The 16,696-nt window shown below is 42.0% G+C and overlaps 1 long non-coding RNA gene across 1 annotated transcript; it reads right to left on the bottom strand.

Moving 5' to 3' along the window:
• Nucleotides 1–317: 317 nt before the first annotated feature.
• On the bottom strand, nucleotides 318–2,399 carry LOC123164135 (uncharacterized). The gene is made up of 8 exons (XR_006482176.1): nucleotides 2,059–2,399; nucleotides 1,781–1,978; nucleotides 1,587–1,652; nucleotides 1,371–1,424; nucleotides 1,187–1,261; nucleotides 1,050–1,082; nucleotides 604–710; nucleotides 318–505 (listed from the first exon to the last, which is right to left on the bottom strand). It is a non-coding gene; the product is annotated as an uncharacterized lncRNA (long non-coding RNA).
• Nucleotides 2,400–16,696: the final 14,297 nt, after the last annotated feature.

Genomic DNA, 16,696 nt, shown 5'->3' with positions numbered 1-16,696 from the left:
TAACGACGGGATGGTGTGCAGTCGTCAATCCCATGGAAATAACGACCACAATTGTCGTCGCTAATAATGTTATCATGTTGACCGAAGTATCATTAGCGACCACTCTCTTCACACATTGATATCCTTCAGAACCACTTATATTGAGTATAATTTTGCGTTCAACGATCACTTTATGCAGCATCCAACATTTCAATATTAACATCCATATTAATATAAAAAAGAGAATATGATTTGAAAGGACCATAGCCTCTTTTATTAATAAAAATACCAATATTCTGACATACATTAAAATATCCTTTAAGAAATTTCAAGTTGGCTTCCATGAGAACTATCACTTACTGATATACCAGACACAATACACTTAATTTCTAACACCTCTTGCACCATGCCATTGAACGTTCCTTCAAGCACTTGCCTCGCTTGCTCACAAGCCGGTAGTTTAGAAACCAATTCCGCCTTACTTAATGCTGGTCCTTGCAATGTCTCTAATTCCCCACATACATATCTGGAGATAAAAAAACCATTGTGAAATTACTAACCAAAAACACTATCCAGAACAACCAATATAGATGTTCATTTGTACCAAAAAAATAAAGTAACAACCAGTAAATATTTTCTCTTCACTCATGAGACACCATCACAAGTCCTTATCATCCTTCACCAATGACTTCAATGCCTCGTGATGTTACTTTTAAGGTGGACCATCCGTTCTACAAAAAACATTAATAGTTTATATGTCAGTACATATAAAAGAACTAGCAAAGAGGATAATATCATAAAGGAACAAGCTTCCACTTGAATTCTTCAATAGTCCTTATCCTTGTGCGACAAAGGCAAACTATTTTAAGCAAATATTAATTGGAATGATCTTTTCTAATTCAAGCAAAACTGGAGTTATTTTATTTCTCAGGAAAAAATGAACTTTTTTTGGTTGTTGTTATATACCCAACTAATTTTTTAACACATCTACCCAACAAATTAAAACCAAATATTATTCTCATCTGCTTAAAAAAACTACCATTCTTCTCAAGAGTGAGTGATATACATACCTAAAAACGGCCTCCAGGCTTTTCTTTGTCACCCTGGAGAAGAGGAGCTTCGAAGTGGTGAGCATATGAAAAACAGAGCACGCAAGGAGACATCAATTTTTGAGAAGTTTAAGCTTACAAGAAGAACTTACAATTACCTTGCCCTGGAGCATGGGAACTGCACAATGGACCATGTACTGAGCATCTACAATGGCAATCTGCTCTTCGGGATTCTAACAAATTAAATCAAAAGTGAAAAAAAAATTATACATCAGGTATACACGACTATATATTGCACATGATATCTTTTTAGACGTTGCTCAATAATTAGGCTATGCTTACATCGACACATCTCCAGATGTAGAAGTCAATAGGCCATCGATTGACGAGGTCATTCTGAAAATCAAACTCGTTAACTCTTCTTTTCAGTTCACATAAGCCAAAATTATCAATCATGTACGTACAAGTTAAAAATAATCAGCAGCCAAACACATTTTCCTCACTTTCAGATCAAGCAACTCAAAAAACGTCTTTGTTCTGAAAAGTGTATGCACGTACCTAGATCAGTGCCACACGCATCTCCAAGCATCCCTTCACAAGACTGGCGCCATCACCTCCACAAACCTGCATCCAGATTTACATCTTCACTTTCAAATTGAAAAATCTCAAACAAGAATTTAGCTAGTTAATTACCTTCACAAGAATTTAGCTAGTTAATTACCTGCTACACGCAGCGCAAAAAAGAAAATTACCTGCTACACGGCAGCCTTTGCACGTCCCGACAATGCTCGTCCCCAATATCTGCCCTCTTCATGCCATGCGAGAGACTACACCCGAATTCAACCTCTGTTTTTGCATTGAGCAGCAGCTGCACCCTTTCTCCGTCCTAGACAAGTCCTGCATCGTATCCGCCTCTGCCTTCCCCTCCCATCTAAAGACCTGAATAAGAACTGCTGGGAAACCATTAGCGATCCACTCCAAATATCCCCAGCCCGCTACGAGATACGGCCGATGCGGTAGCAACACTGACCTCATCACCGAGCTAGATCCGACCAACACGTAGGAGTATTGACCTCGTCACTGAACTACTAGATCCAATGGATGCGGATCTGACCTCGGCGTTGATCCTCTAGACCCTGTTGCGCTGCTCGTCGAGCACCCGACAAGGGATCCGGTCCACTCGGACGACCTCGGCAGCGAGCGTTGATCCTCTGCTCCACTCGGACAACCTCGGCAGCGAGCGCATCTGGGTCGGCGTCCTATGACGAGGAGGCGAGGGGACGACATGGGCATGCGGCGTTCATAGCGGTGGCGGCTGCGGGGGCGAGCCTCTCAATCTGAGAGGGGATGCGCCATCGTGGTTTACCTGGACGCGAGACTGTAGGGATAGTTAAAAGTGAATTTTATTTATCTTCCTTTTATCTCCCTTGTTTCATCAGATAAGGACGCTAATTACTCTAAAATAAAACTATCAAATATATGGAGTATTAATCAACAACTGCCACCAAACTAACGACCGGCATATCCATCGCTGTTGGGGCGGTTTCGTGGGGTTAGTTTAAACGTGGGACTAGCTCATCATAAGAATAACAACCAAGACTTGTTGGATGTTGGTCGTTATTGGCTTATTTTCTAGTAGTGTCGTCCCCGACCGCCACTCAGAAGGAAGACAATCAAAAAAATATCCCATGCTCCAACTTCGTTACATAACGGTTCACCACATGTGCATGCTACAGGAATCACAAACTTTAACACAAGTATTTCTACAATCCACAATTATTCACTAGCATGACTCTAATATAACCATCTTTGTATCTCAAAACAATCGTAAGGAATCAAACTTCTCATAATATTCAATGCACTTTATATGAAAGTTTTTATTATATCCCTCTTGGATGCCTATCATATTAGGACTAAACTTATAACCAAAGCAAATTACCATGCTGTTCTAAAAGACTCTTAAAATAATACAAGTGAAGCATGAGAGTTCATAAATTTCTATAAAACAAAACCACTGCCGTGCTCTAAAAAGATATAAGTGAAGCACTAGAGCAAATGACAAACTACTCCAAAAGATATAAGTGAAGATCAATGAGTATTTGAAAAATTATGTAACTATGTGAGGAAACTCTAACATTTAATAATTTCTGATCTTAATATTTTATTCAAACATCAAGCAAAACAAAATAAAATGACATTGCAAGGATAGCACATATCATGTGAAGATGCAAAAACTTAGGCTCAACCAAAACTAACCGATAGTTGCTGAAGAAGAAAGGTGGGATGCCAACCGGGGCATCCCAAGCTTAGATGCTTGAGACTTCTTGAAATATTAATTAGGGATGCCTTGGGCATCCCCAAGCTTGAGCTATTGTGTCTCATTAATTCCTTTATATCACGGTTTCCCTAAATCTCAAAAACTTCATACACACAAAACTCAACAAGAACTAGTGAGATAAGTTAGTATAAATCAACGCAAAACCTTATCATTCTCTACTGTAGAAAATCACTAAAAATATTATTTGATATTGCCTACTAAATGCATCTGCATATTTAACACTCCTATCTTCAAATAGAGTCATTAAACAAGCAAACATATGCAAACAATGCAAACATAACAGCAATCTATCTAAACAGGACAGTATGTAAAGAATGCAAGACGAATCATACTTCCCTAACTCCAAAAATTCTGAAGAATTACCACACTGTAGAAAATTTGTTGTTACTCATTGTGTCAAAATTTCAAGATTTTATCATGTTCTGACTATTCCCCAATATTCAAAACATAACAGCAAACTTTCTGATTTCAAAACAGCAATGTATAGACTTGTAAAATAAGCATGGTAAAGGCTATACTTGACTTTTTTATTGAACTAAAAGATATAAAACATGTCTACGAATAGCAGCAAGCAAATATAAACAAAAGAAAATGATACTCCAAGCAAAACACATATCATGTGGTGAATAAAAATATAGCTCCGAGTAAAGTTACCGATGAACGAAGACAAAAGAGGGGATGCCATCCTGGGCATAGCCAAGCTTAGTTGCTTGGTTGTCCTTGAATATTACCTTGGGGTACCTTGGGCATCCCCGAGATTAGGCTCTTGCCACTCCTTATTCCATAGTCCACCGAATCTTTAACCAAAACTTGAAAACTTCACAACTGAAAACTCAACAGAAAACTCGTAAGCTCTGTTAGTATAAGAAAATAAATCACCCCTTAGGTACTGTTGTGAACTCATTCTAAATTAATATTGGTGTTATATCTACTGTATTCCAACTTCTCCATGGTTCATACCCTCCGATACTACTCATAGATTCATCAAAATAAGCAAACAACACATAGAAAACAGAATCTGTCAAAAACAGAACAGTCTGTAGTATTCTGGAAACTTTCCATACCTATCATGTAACTCCAAAATTTTTGAAAAATTAGGACAACCTGGGAAATTTGTATATCAATCTTGTTTAAAAACTTCAGATCAAAATCACATTCCGGTGAATTTTCAAATTTCATGGACTGGGCGCAAAAGTTTCTGTTTTTGCACACAATCAAGTTAACTATCATCCACACTATCCCAAAGGCTTTAATTGGCACTTTATTGAAACAAAATCTATAAAACATGATTACTACAGTAGCATAATCATGTGAACACACAAAAACAGTAGTGGTAAATATTGGGTTGTCTCCCAACAAGCGCTTTTCTTTAATGCCTTTTAGCTAGGCATGATGATTTCAACGATGCTCACATGAAAGATAAGAATTGAAACATAATGGGAGCATCATGAAGCATATGACTAGCACATTTAAGTCTAACCCACTTCCTATGCATACGTATTTTGTGAGCAAACAACTTATGGGAACAAGAATCAACTAGCATAGGAAGGCAAAACAAGCATAACTTCAAACTTTCAACACATAGAGAGGAAACTTGATATTATTGCAATTCCTACAAGCATATATTCCTCCCTCATAATAATTTTCAGTAGCATCAAGAATGAATTCAATAATATAACTATCACATAAAGCATTCTTTTCATGAGCCACAAGCATAGAAATTTTATTACTCTCCACATAAGCAAATTTCTTCTCATGAATAGTAGTGGGAGCAAACTCAATGAAATAACTATGATGTGATACTTTATTCACATAATCAATTTGAGCATTAAAATCACGATGACAAGTTTCATGGATATCATTGCTCTTTATAGCATAAATGTCATCACAATAATCATCATAGATAGAACCTTCGTTCTCATAATCAATTGGAACCTCTTCCGAAATAGTGGATTCATCACTAAATAAAGTCATGACCTCTCCAAATCCACTTTCATAATTATCACAGTAAGATTCAACACCCTCCAAAATAGTGGGATCGATACTACCTAAAGTTAACACTCTTCCAAACCCACTTTAATTCAATATAATCATCATAAATAGGAGGCATGCTATCATCATAATAATTTTGCTCATCAAAACATGGGGGAGTAAAAATATCATCTTCATCAAACATAGCATCCCCAAGCTTGTAGCTTTACATATCATTAGCATCATGGATATTCAAGGAATTCATACTAACAACATTGCAATCATGATCATCATTCAAAGTTTTTATGCCAAACATTTTATTGCATTCTTATTCTAACACTTTGGCACAATTATCGGAATCCTTATTTTCACGAAAGACATTAAAAAGATGAAGCATATGAGGCAACCTCAATTCCATTTTTTTGTAGTGTTTTTCTTTTATAAACTAAACTAGTGATAAAACAAGAAACTAAAAGATTCGATTGCAAGATCTAAAGATATACCTTCAAGCACTAACCTCCCCGACAACGGCTCCAGAAAAGAGATTGATCTCTACTACGCAACCTTCTTCTTGTAGACGTTGTTGGGCCTCTAGGTGCAGAGGTTTGTAGGACAGTAGCAAATTTCCTTCAAGTGGATGACCTAAGGTTTATCAATTTGTGGGAGGCGTAGGATGAGGATGGTCACTCTCAAACAACCCTGCAACCAAATAACAAAGAGTCTCTTGTGTCCCCAACACACCCAATACAATGGTAAATTGTATAGGTGCACTAGTTCGGCGAAGAGATGGTGATACAAGCATAATATGGATGGTAGATATAGGTTTTTGTATCTAAAATTAGAAAAACAGCAAGGTAACTAGTAGTAATAGTGAGCGAAAGCGGTATTGCAATGCTTCGAAACAAGGCCTACGGTTCATACTTTCACTAGTGCAAGTTCTCTCAACAATGATAACATAATTAGATCATATAACAATCCCTCAACATGCAACAAAGAGTCGCTCCAAAGTCACTAACAACGGAGAACAAACAAAGAGCTTATTGTAGGGTACGAAACCACCTCAAAGTTATTCTTTTCGATCAATCCATTGGGCTATTCCTATAAGTGTCACAAATAGCCCTAGAGTTCGTAGTAAAATAACACCTTAAGACACACATCAACCAAAACCCTAATGTCACCTAGATACTCCAATGTCACCTCAAATATCCGCGGGTTTGATTATACGATATGCATCACACAATCTCAGATTCATCTATTCAATCCAACACAAAGAACTTCATAGAGTGCCCCAAAGTTTCTACCGGAGAGTCAAGACAAAAACGTGTGCCAACCCCTATGCATAGATTCCCAAGGTCACGGAACCCGCAAGTTGATCACCAAAACATACATCAAGTGAATCAATAGAATACCCCATTGTCACCACGGGTATCCCACACAAGACATACATCAAGTGTTCTAAAATCCTTAAAGACTCAATCCGGTAAGATAACTTCAAAGGGAAAACTCAATCCATTACGAGAAGGTAGAGGGGGAGAAACATCATAAGATCCAACTATAATAGCAAAGCTCACAATGCATCAAGATCGTGCCATATCAAGAACACGAGATAGAGAGAGAGAGAGAGAGAGAGAGAGAGAGATCAAACACATAGCTACTGGTACATACCCTCAGCCCCGAGGGTGAACTACTCCCTCCTCGTCGTGGAGAGCGCCGGGATGATGGAGATGGCCACCGGTGATGATTCCCCCCCCCCTCCGGTAGGGTGTTGGAAAAGGGCCCCGATTGGTTTTTGGTGGCTACAGAGGCTTACGATGGCGGAACTCCCGATCTTGGTTCTGTTCTGGAAGTTTGGGGATGTATAAGAGGTGTTGGCGTCGGGAACAAGTCAGGGGGGGTCCCCGAGACAGCCACGAGGTAGGGGGCGCGCCCTCCACCCTCGTGGTGGCCTCGGGACTCTTCTGGTCCATCTCCTATGCTCCGTGGGCTTCTTCTGGTCCAAAAATAATCTCCGTAAATTTTCAGGTCAATTGGACTCCGTTTGATATTCCTTTTCTGCGATACTCAAAAACAAGGAAAAAACAGAAACTGGCACTGGGCTCTAGGTTAATAGGTTAGTCCCAAAAATCATATAAAATAGCATATAAATGCATATAAAACATCCAAGATAGATAATATAATAGCATGGAACAATAAAAAATTATAGATACATTGGAGACGTATCAATGGATTTTGTGACAAGAGTGAGGGTTGAGAGTGAGCGGGATGGGTTTGGGGTTGGTTTGTGAAGTTATGGGTTTCTGAGTGGAATCTTTTCCATACTTTAGAAAATATGGCAAATTCCATTTCATTATAGATGGCTTGGCAGCAAATTACATGAGCGAGTGGTTCATATTTTTATATCAAGACGTACAATTTTTTGGTTAGTATAGAAGGGTAAACGCGTTGGTTGGTTGCTTCAAGTGTTGTGTATCAGTTGCATGCCCAACAATGGACTTCATATTTTTGTTTAGTGGTAATGCATGGGACTTTATGTTACAACATGGCAATGGCTTAGGAGACATTAGATATGCCTTTGGCTCAGGAGGGGGGCACGGATGGTGCACACCTCCTCCCCCTCTGATGGATGTGATGGATTGGCATGAACATGGGGGAGAGGATCAAGGCGGGGAGCGGGGCAGTTGGCGAGGGACTCCTCCTTCATGGTCCGTGGGGAAGTACAGTGTGAAGGAGAGAGGGCTCCATTGCAAAGGTGAGGTGGGCATCATCCAATTTTAAACGAGGGGGCTTTAGTGAGAATTATCCCAGGAAACCGAGCGGGAAGAGAGGGTCTGTGAGGAAATGGTAGGGTGCGTCGGCGGGTGGGGTTTTTGTTGGGACCGCGTGTTCGATATAGCATGTCGGATAGTCCAGACAATCATATTTATCACCCATATATGGGATGGATTTGGGGAGCTTGGACTGTCTAGATGGTTGAATTGGTGGGGGGATCCTGTTGGGCGCCAATATGATGTTTGAACCTGCATGGACGGAGAAATGAGCTTTGATGTTGAAAACACCTTAATTATTTATTTAATTCATTTGTATGCCTTGTAGCCTGTAGCAACGATACGGACGTTCTACTAGTTGATGTTAAAACATGAAAGAATGAATTGGAGGGCAATTCGGTCCAAGTGAGATACCTGACAAGTGGTTTGGCGTGTGGAGCATCTTGAAGCGGTACGGAGAGTTCATTTACCGCATCTTAAACCTACCATTTAGAAGATTTGGAATGTTGATTCAAATGGCTTGTCCCGCTCCCGCCTCGGCTCAAGCCAAACCAAAGGCATGTGGGCCCACCCATTAGATCCCTTGCTCTGCCAAGCAGCAACTACTAAATGTTGTAATTTTGTTAGTCGTTAGATCTAGACTAGAGTCCAGATTAAAATCCGTAAAGCTAGCTTTTGATGCACTAGCCATGTGATGCAATTTACTCTTTGAAACCCGTATCTATCAATCAATCAATGAATGCCTAAAACGGTCGGTTATGACAGGCCGATGCAGCAACGGGGCCGGCGGCGAGAGAGAGAGAGAGAGAGCAGAGTGTGTGATCGCGATGCGCTGCATGCATGCAAATTCGCTAGCCCGAGAACGCATACATGCCTGCGGTTTTGTATGTGGGAGTAGTTTCGGTGAGCTCTGGCCGTACGTTCATTCAGCAAATGAAAAAAAACTCTCAGCAAATCCGAGCAATCCATCCAATCCACGGAGAAACTTTTGCCGCACAACGAAATCAACCACTGCTCCGCTCTGCTCCATGCCCCCACCGCTCCGCTCCCCGCGCCCCCACCGCACCACGCCAACCCCGCCGGGCTCCTCGCCGGTAGCGACCTACTCCTCTCCCTCGGCTGGCAGCGGAGGCTCCCCGCCACGCCGCGCGCCCCTTCCGCGTATGGAAGAGCGGCCCCATTGTTGCGTCGATTCAGAGATCCACTGATGGACTCGGGCGGCGGAGCATCGGACCAGGAGATCATGCAGCTCATGGCAGAGCTTGCCCGTAGGGAGATGGCGACGGAGAGGGCGGCAAGAAATGCGGAAAGAGCAAATCGAGAGGTGGCGATTGCACGGATGAATCTAGCCTTACGAGCAATGTCCAGGACCTCGGAGATGGAGAGAGCAAGGATGTTCGCGCTCGGGCAACCAATCTCTCCTGCGTTGATTTTGGGTTGGGCCGCAAAGGAGGCGGTGTCCACATCCAGGATACAGAGAAGGAGATGGAGGTTGTTCAGAGTCGAGATCTAATCAACACCAGGCCAGCGTGCCCTGAGAGATCTGCGGGTGCTGGTAAGCTTCGATTCGCCTCAGTTAATTCCGGTGGTTACTTGGGTGTTGGTCGGGCCTCCAGGCGCCAGAGATCACCGTCTCCGCCGTCGTTCGTGGTTCAGTCCCCTTTGATGGTTGGTGATGATCAGAGGCGGGTGAATAGCGAGTGGGCCCCTGGTGTCAGTCTCTGTAGACATTCCAGCCGTTCGATACGCCCTCATGCGATCCAGGCTGTTGCTGCTAGAGAAATTGGGGCAACCCATAGCCAGGAGGCTTATATACTGCCCCTGGCTGCAATCCCGATCCCCACCCCGCTAGGGTTCATTGCCGCCCCCATCGCCGCCATGACAATCAAAACCTAGTCTGGGTCCGGCGTGATCTGTTCCTCTCAGGAGAATTCTCCGCTGCTGATTGTTTTCCTATTGGTCTTTCTGATCATCTGTTTGAGCCCAAGCAATTCAGCTTCTCTCGGGATTTCTGGTCGAAGAAAATTGGCAAAATTCCTTTTGTTGCGGTAGTCAAGAAGATGGCTGGAGATGGACAGAATCAAGGTCCGCGGGGAGGTAGATTTGGATGTGGTCGTGGTCGCAATGATGCTGCGCAGCCTCCTATACAGCATCAGACGGTGGCTACCCCACCGGTTCGGGATCCTATCCCTACTGCCCCTCCTGCTCAACATGCCCCTCCTATGTTGATCTTTGCCAAACCTCCTATTGTTTCTATTGGATCCAGTTCTTCCAGCATGGTTCACCCATCTATGAACCAAATGTACCCTGGCTTCCCAGCTACCAACTATCAATACCCCCAATTGGCTTCCTGGATGCAACAACCGCAATTCCACTTCCCCTACATGCCTCAACAAAATCTTCCAGTACAGTTTCAACAGCTTCAACATATTGTTAGCACTGGGAGTGCTTCTGGTGGGAGTGCTCAGGTTGGATCTGGAAAAAATAAGAAGAAAAACAGAGCTGGTGCAAAAAAGCAACTCACTACTACTGATGGGTCAAATGATAGTGCTGTTGGTCAAGTCTCAACAGATTCTGATGGAGATATATATGTGTGTGTGTGTGTGTGTGTGTGTGTGTGTGTATGTTGGATCCTAAATACATAGGCACCATATGCTACAACTATGGCCTCCCTGGGCAGTTTGTTCGCATGTGCACCATTCCTAAAGTTTGTTTTATCTGCAAGACCCCAGGCCACTATATGGATGCTTGCCCCAAATGGTATGAACCCTACCCTGCTGCTCAGTTTTGGGGGAGTGCTAACAATGGGCTTGGTTTCTTTCATATTGAAGTTGGAGACAAGAGTGATAGTGGTTGGCTCAATTTTGGTAATGTTGGCCTGGTAGTCATTGAAAAAGGGGAAATTAGTGTTGATGAATTAGAAAGCTACTTTGCTGGAATGTGGAAAAGCAACTGGCCATGGCAGATTAGAACTTATGATGAAACCCGGTACCTGGTCAGATCCCCCCCACCTCCAACAAAAAGATATCTGATCTGGTAGCTTTCAAATCCATCGACTTGAAAAAGAAAGGAGTCACTATCTCTTTCAAAGACTAGCATGGTGACCGACCTGTTTATGATCCTCTCAAAGAAATATGGATCAATATCATAGGCATTCCCCTTATGTGGTGCACTTGGCCAGTTATTGCTCGGATTACTTCTTCTCTTGGTGTTATTGTTAATGTTGACTGGCATAAGATCTTCAAGAGCTTCTATGAGGTGGTCAGAATTCAGGTGGCTGTTAGAGATCCTCAGCTGATCCCAAAAGACAGAATGGTAGAAATTCATCAAGATCTACTTACTCACCTTTGAGGTTGATGATGATGCAGCACCTGAGTCACCCACACATAAACCTTCTGATGGGCCCCCTGGACCCTCTGATGGTGCTGAAGAGAATGGGAGAGTTGACAGGAGTGGTGATGTCGATGATGATCTACTAGGGGAAGAAATGGATCAAGATGCTGGAAATCAAATTATTAAGAAGACCACTCCTGCCCCAAGTGGGTCCAAAACTAGGGCTAGCTATCTGCAGCCTCACACTCCTGTAGAGCAAGCCCACCTGGAGAGTCCCTTACCTTCAATCTACCAGGGTGCTCCTGTGACCGAAAGTTAGCTAGATGCTGCTAGAAAATCTCAATATGAAGTTTATGGTAGCAGGTTGCTGGTATAGTTTGATGCTAAGATGAATTGCACTGGTGACAATGGCCCAAAGCCCCTGGCTCCCTCTTCTACCATCCTATCTTTGCCCAGCTCCTAGACCTCAAGCCAATAGACCTGACAAAGGGAAGTGGGGTCATGTTGTTGCCACTAGGATGAGCAACGGGATCAAAAGAGATGGTAAGAATACTATAGTTAAGGCTCAAGAGATCAAAAAGTGCAGAATTTGGAAATTGCTAGAGGTAAAACTTCTTTAGATTCCCAAAATTCCTTTGCTTGTTTAGATAATGAGTCTCTTTTGCATAATGATTATCTGTCTGGAATAAAACTAGGGAGTGATCCTGTTAGTTGCAACAACAATGTTGATACCATCAAGCAGATAGAGCTTGAGAGGCTGTCTAGATTTCAATAGGACAATCCTGATATGTTTCTCCCTCCTGACATTGATATCAATGGAATAGACTACTTTAGTAATGATAATGACACTGCCAATCCATCTTCCTCCTACGCTGATAATAATTTAGAGAGGGAGGAAGGGGATATCCCTTGGATGGAGGTATCCACTCAAAGGGCTAGGAAGTGCCAATCTAGGAATAGGAATTCCAAGAAATAGCTTTAATGATTGGTGCTTTTTGGAATGTTAGAGGCCTTAATGGGTCATCCAAAAGTACTAGAGTGCAGGAGCTCATCAAAGCTTCCTGCCTTGATTTTCTTTGTTTATCTGAAACTAGGAAGGCTAACTTCACCATTCCAAAACTAGAAGCCATTGATATTAGGAGTGGTTCTGTTTGGAACTGGTTGCCTGCTGTTGGCACTGCAGGTGGTATCCTGGTGGGTGTCAAAGAAGACAGATTTGAGATTTTGCAATGTGACATTAACACATATTGCATTTCCTGTACTTTGAAGTTCAAACATAATGATACTATATGGAGATTGATCTCTGTATATGGATCTGCTTATGATGAATATAAACTTGATTTTATAAATGAACTCAATAGAGTTCTTTCTAGCAGGTCTGGCTCCACCTTAGTGGATGGAGATTTCAATTTAGTAAGAGATGCTAGTGAGAAGAACACTGGTAATATTAATCAGCATTGGGCTAATCTTTTTAATGATTGGGTCAACAAGTTTGGCCTCATTGAACTTAAAAATGCTGGGAGAAGATTTACTTAGGCCAACAACCAAGACAACTTGGTGATGGCCACTCTGGATAGGGTTTTTGTATTTGTTGATTGGGATAGTCTTTTTCCTGGAGCTTTTATTAAAGCCCAGCCCAAAGTGGGGAGTGATCATACCCCTTTAGTGTTAAATACCTCCACTGGGCACCCAAACTCCTCTTCAAAAAACTTTGGATTTGAAAAATGGTGGCTGGAGATTCCTGGTTTTGATGAAGTTATCCACAAAGCTTGGAACTCTAAATGTAAAGCCACCAAAGCCATTGATAGATGGCAGTTTAAAATTAGAGCTACCAGGAAAGTTGCTAAAGGTCAGTGTGCTAATTATGAAGCTGACCAGAATAAACACAAGCAGTCCCTGGTAGTTGAATATAACTGTTTAGATATTTTCGCTGAATCCTAGCCTTTATCCCCTAACTCCAAGAAAAGGATGAAAACTATTTCATGTGACCTAAATGAGATCTGGAGGAGGGAGGAGATCAAGGCAAGGAAGAGATCCAGGGAGAAAGAAATCCTGGATGGGGAGCACAACACTGGATATTTCAAAGCTATTGCTAACCAGAAAAGGAGGAAGAAGCAGATAGCTATGCTTGAAAGCCCTTCAGGTCCTTTGGAAGATACCAAAGGTATAATTCAAATAGTTGTTGATTATTATAAAAAAAACTATTTGGTTATGTTCCTACTATTGATATTGATCTAAAATATGACTTTTGGGATCAAGATAGTATGTTATCCCTTGAACATTTTAATTTACTTGAAAATCCTTTCTCTGAGGAGGAAATAAAGGCTGCTGTATTTGGCTCTTATGCTGAAGGAGCACCTGGACCTGATGGATTTCCCTTTCTATTATATAAAAAATATTGGGATCTTATTAAGCATGATCTTTTTGCTCTTTTTAGAGATTCGGAGGCTGGAGAACTTGATCTGTTTAGACTCAACTTCTCCCTCCTTACTCTAGTTCCTAAAGATCCTAATGTTGTTAAGCTAGATAGGTTCAGACCTCTAGCCATGATTAACTGTAGCTTTAATTTTTTTGCTAAATGTGCCACCAATAGATTTGGCCATGTTTGTAATGTTCTAATTTCTCCTAACCAGACAACTTTCCTAAAAGGGAGATTTACCCTGGAAAGCATTGTGGCTGCTCATGAGGTAGTTCATGCAGTGGCCATTAACAAAATGTCTGGATTCTACTTTAAATTGGATTATGAGAAAGCCTATGACATGATTAGTAGATAATTTATTTTAAAAATGCTGAGAAAGAGAGGCTTTGGTCCTAAATGGATGTATAAGCTTGAATCTCTTCTCTGTAATGGGTCTGTAGGGGTTAGGATCAATGACACAAATAGTGACTACTTTATAGCTGGCAGAGGAGCCAGGCAAGGAAACCCTATATCTCATCTGCTGTTTAACTTGGTAGCTGATGTTTTCACTAGAATTTTGATTAAAGCTGCTAAGAAAAACCTAATTGTTGGTGTCCCCCCCCCCTCTAACCCTGCTGGAGTCATTAGCATGCAATATGCTGATGATACTTTACTCTTCCTAGATAAAAACCTGGATCATGCTAAAAATCTTAAATGGCTATTATCCATTTTTGAGCAGATCTCTGGCATGAGAATTAACTTTCATAAATGTGACATAGTCCCTATCAACATAGATAGAGATGAGGCTTTGTTGTTTGCTCAATCCTTGGGCTGCAAAATCAGTGCTTTCCCTATTAAGTATTTAGGTGTTCCCCTCCATTTTAGCAAGATTGGAAAAGAGTATCTTCAACCTACTGTAGATAAGATCATCAAGAAAGCTGCTGGGTGGAGAGGGCGACTTCTCTCTTTTGGCAAGAGAGACTAATCCTAGTCCAAGCATGTTTAGCTAGTATCCCTACTTATCTTATGGGTTTCATTAAATTCCCCAAGTGGGCTATTAAACTCATTAATTCTCAATTAGCTCATTGCTTTTGGGATGACTATGAGGGCCATCACAAGTATCATTTGACTGCCTGGAACTCCATCACCATGAAAAAGGAGTTTGGAGGGTTTGGTATCACTGATATTGGGGATATGAATTTGGCCCTGTTAGCTTCTTGGATTAGTAGATATTATAACTCTGAGGGGAAGATTTGGAAAAGTATTATTGATTCCAAATATAACCCTCAGGATAGCAATATTGGCAATGGTAAGAGGGTGAGATTCTGGGAGGAACACTGGTTTGGTAATGCTACCTTGGCTACCCAATATTGGGATATATATAGTTTAGCTAATGAGCATAATGCCACCATTGATAAGATTTGGGATGGAAACACTCTTAGGCTCACCTTCAGAAGATGTTTTACTCAGGAGCGGATGACTCTGTGGTTTGAACTCCTGGAGATTGTGAATACTATTCAACTCAATGATCAGGAGGATACCCAGGTTTGGAATATGAACTCCAAAGGGGTATACACTGTTAAATCTTTCTACAAGTTTGTTAATTTTAGGGGAGTGTTGCCAGTTAGCTCCCCTGCCATTTGGAATATCAAGATTCCCCCTAGGATTCAAATCTTTCTTTGGATGCTAGTTAACAATAAACTGCTAACTAGGAATAACCAAAGCAAAAGGCAGGAAGTGGGTGACCCTACTTGTGTTTTTTGCTCTGAACCAGAATCTTGCTTCCATTTATTTTGTGATTGTGTTGTTGTTGAGTTTTGGAAAGCCATATGTGCCCTAACTGGAGTTAGTGGTGACATCAATATGATGGCCATCTTATCCTATTGGAACAGAGAGGATAGCTTTGCTGCGGTGAATGTTGTCCATGCAGCTGGACTATGGGCTATCTGGAAAACTCGCAATGACATGGTTTTCAATTCTGTTTGTTGGCCTGGTTTGCAGGCTATCTGGCTAGCGGAAAACCGCGTTGAATCTATTTACGTGGGAATGCCTTTCCTCAGGTCGTGCCAGGGACAAGCTGGCGTAGGCTTCGAAAGAAGTGGAGATGAAGGCGAGAAGCCCCCCTCTTGTGTTGTGGCCAGATCCTGGCTGAGGCGTGGGGACACCTTCTAAAAGATCCCATTTCCAGCAGGGTGGGTTGATTTGCAAGATGCAGTGGCTGTGTTTAGACTGTAATTGAATCTTTGAGGGTGTTTTTCTCTTTCTAGTAACAGCAGTGCGTCACCGTAGCTTTTGTGGAGTAGCTAAATACTACGACAGCAAGTCTGCTGATTGCCGTTTGCGTTTTCACCTGTAATAACTGGATCTGGACATCTTGGTTTCGTTTCTGCAATGGAATGGAACAGGGGCTCTGCCCTTTTCTTCAAAAAAAAAAAGCTCTGGCGTACGTACCAGTGGTAAGCGGCTACCAGGACCTCGTCTGCTAGCTGGTGAACCCAGCAATATCCACAAAACTACGGCGTCCTATTGCTTATCCCAAAAGTGCCAGGGGCGGACAACATACGCCAGTACAGACCTATCGCGCTGATTAACGTTCCGTTTAAAATCTGCGCCAAAAGCTGTGCCACTCGGCTCGCGCCGATCGCCCACCGCACCATTAGTCGTGCCCAGTCGGCGTTCATTAGGGGTAGGAACATTCTGGAGGGACCACTAGCGCTGCAAGAGACCCTTCACGAGCTTAAGCGCACACACGAACCAGCGATTCTACTAAAACTAGACTTTGAGAAGGCCTACGACAGAGTTAATTGGGACTTCCTCAGGCAGATCCTCACCAGCCGAGGATTCTCACCGGTATGGGTGCACC

This window comes from Triticum aestivum, chromosome 1D, assembly GCF_018294505.1.
Source record: "Triticum aestivum cultivar Chinese Spring chromosome 1D, IWGSC CS RefSeq v2.1, whole genome shotgun sequence".
In the NCBI taxonomy this organism is placed as follows: Eukaryota; Viridiplantae; Streptophyta; class Magnoliopsida; order Poales; family Poaceae; genus Triticum; species Triticum aestivum.
This window is presented reverse-complemented; position numbering and strand designations above follow the sequence as displayed.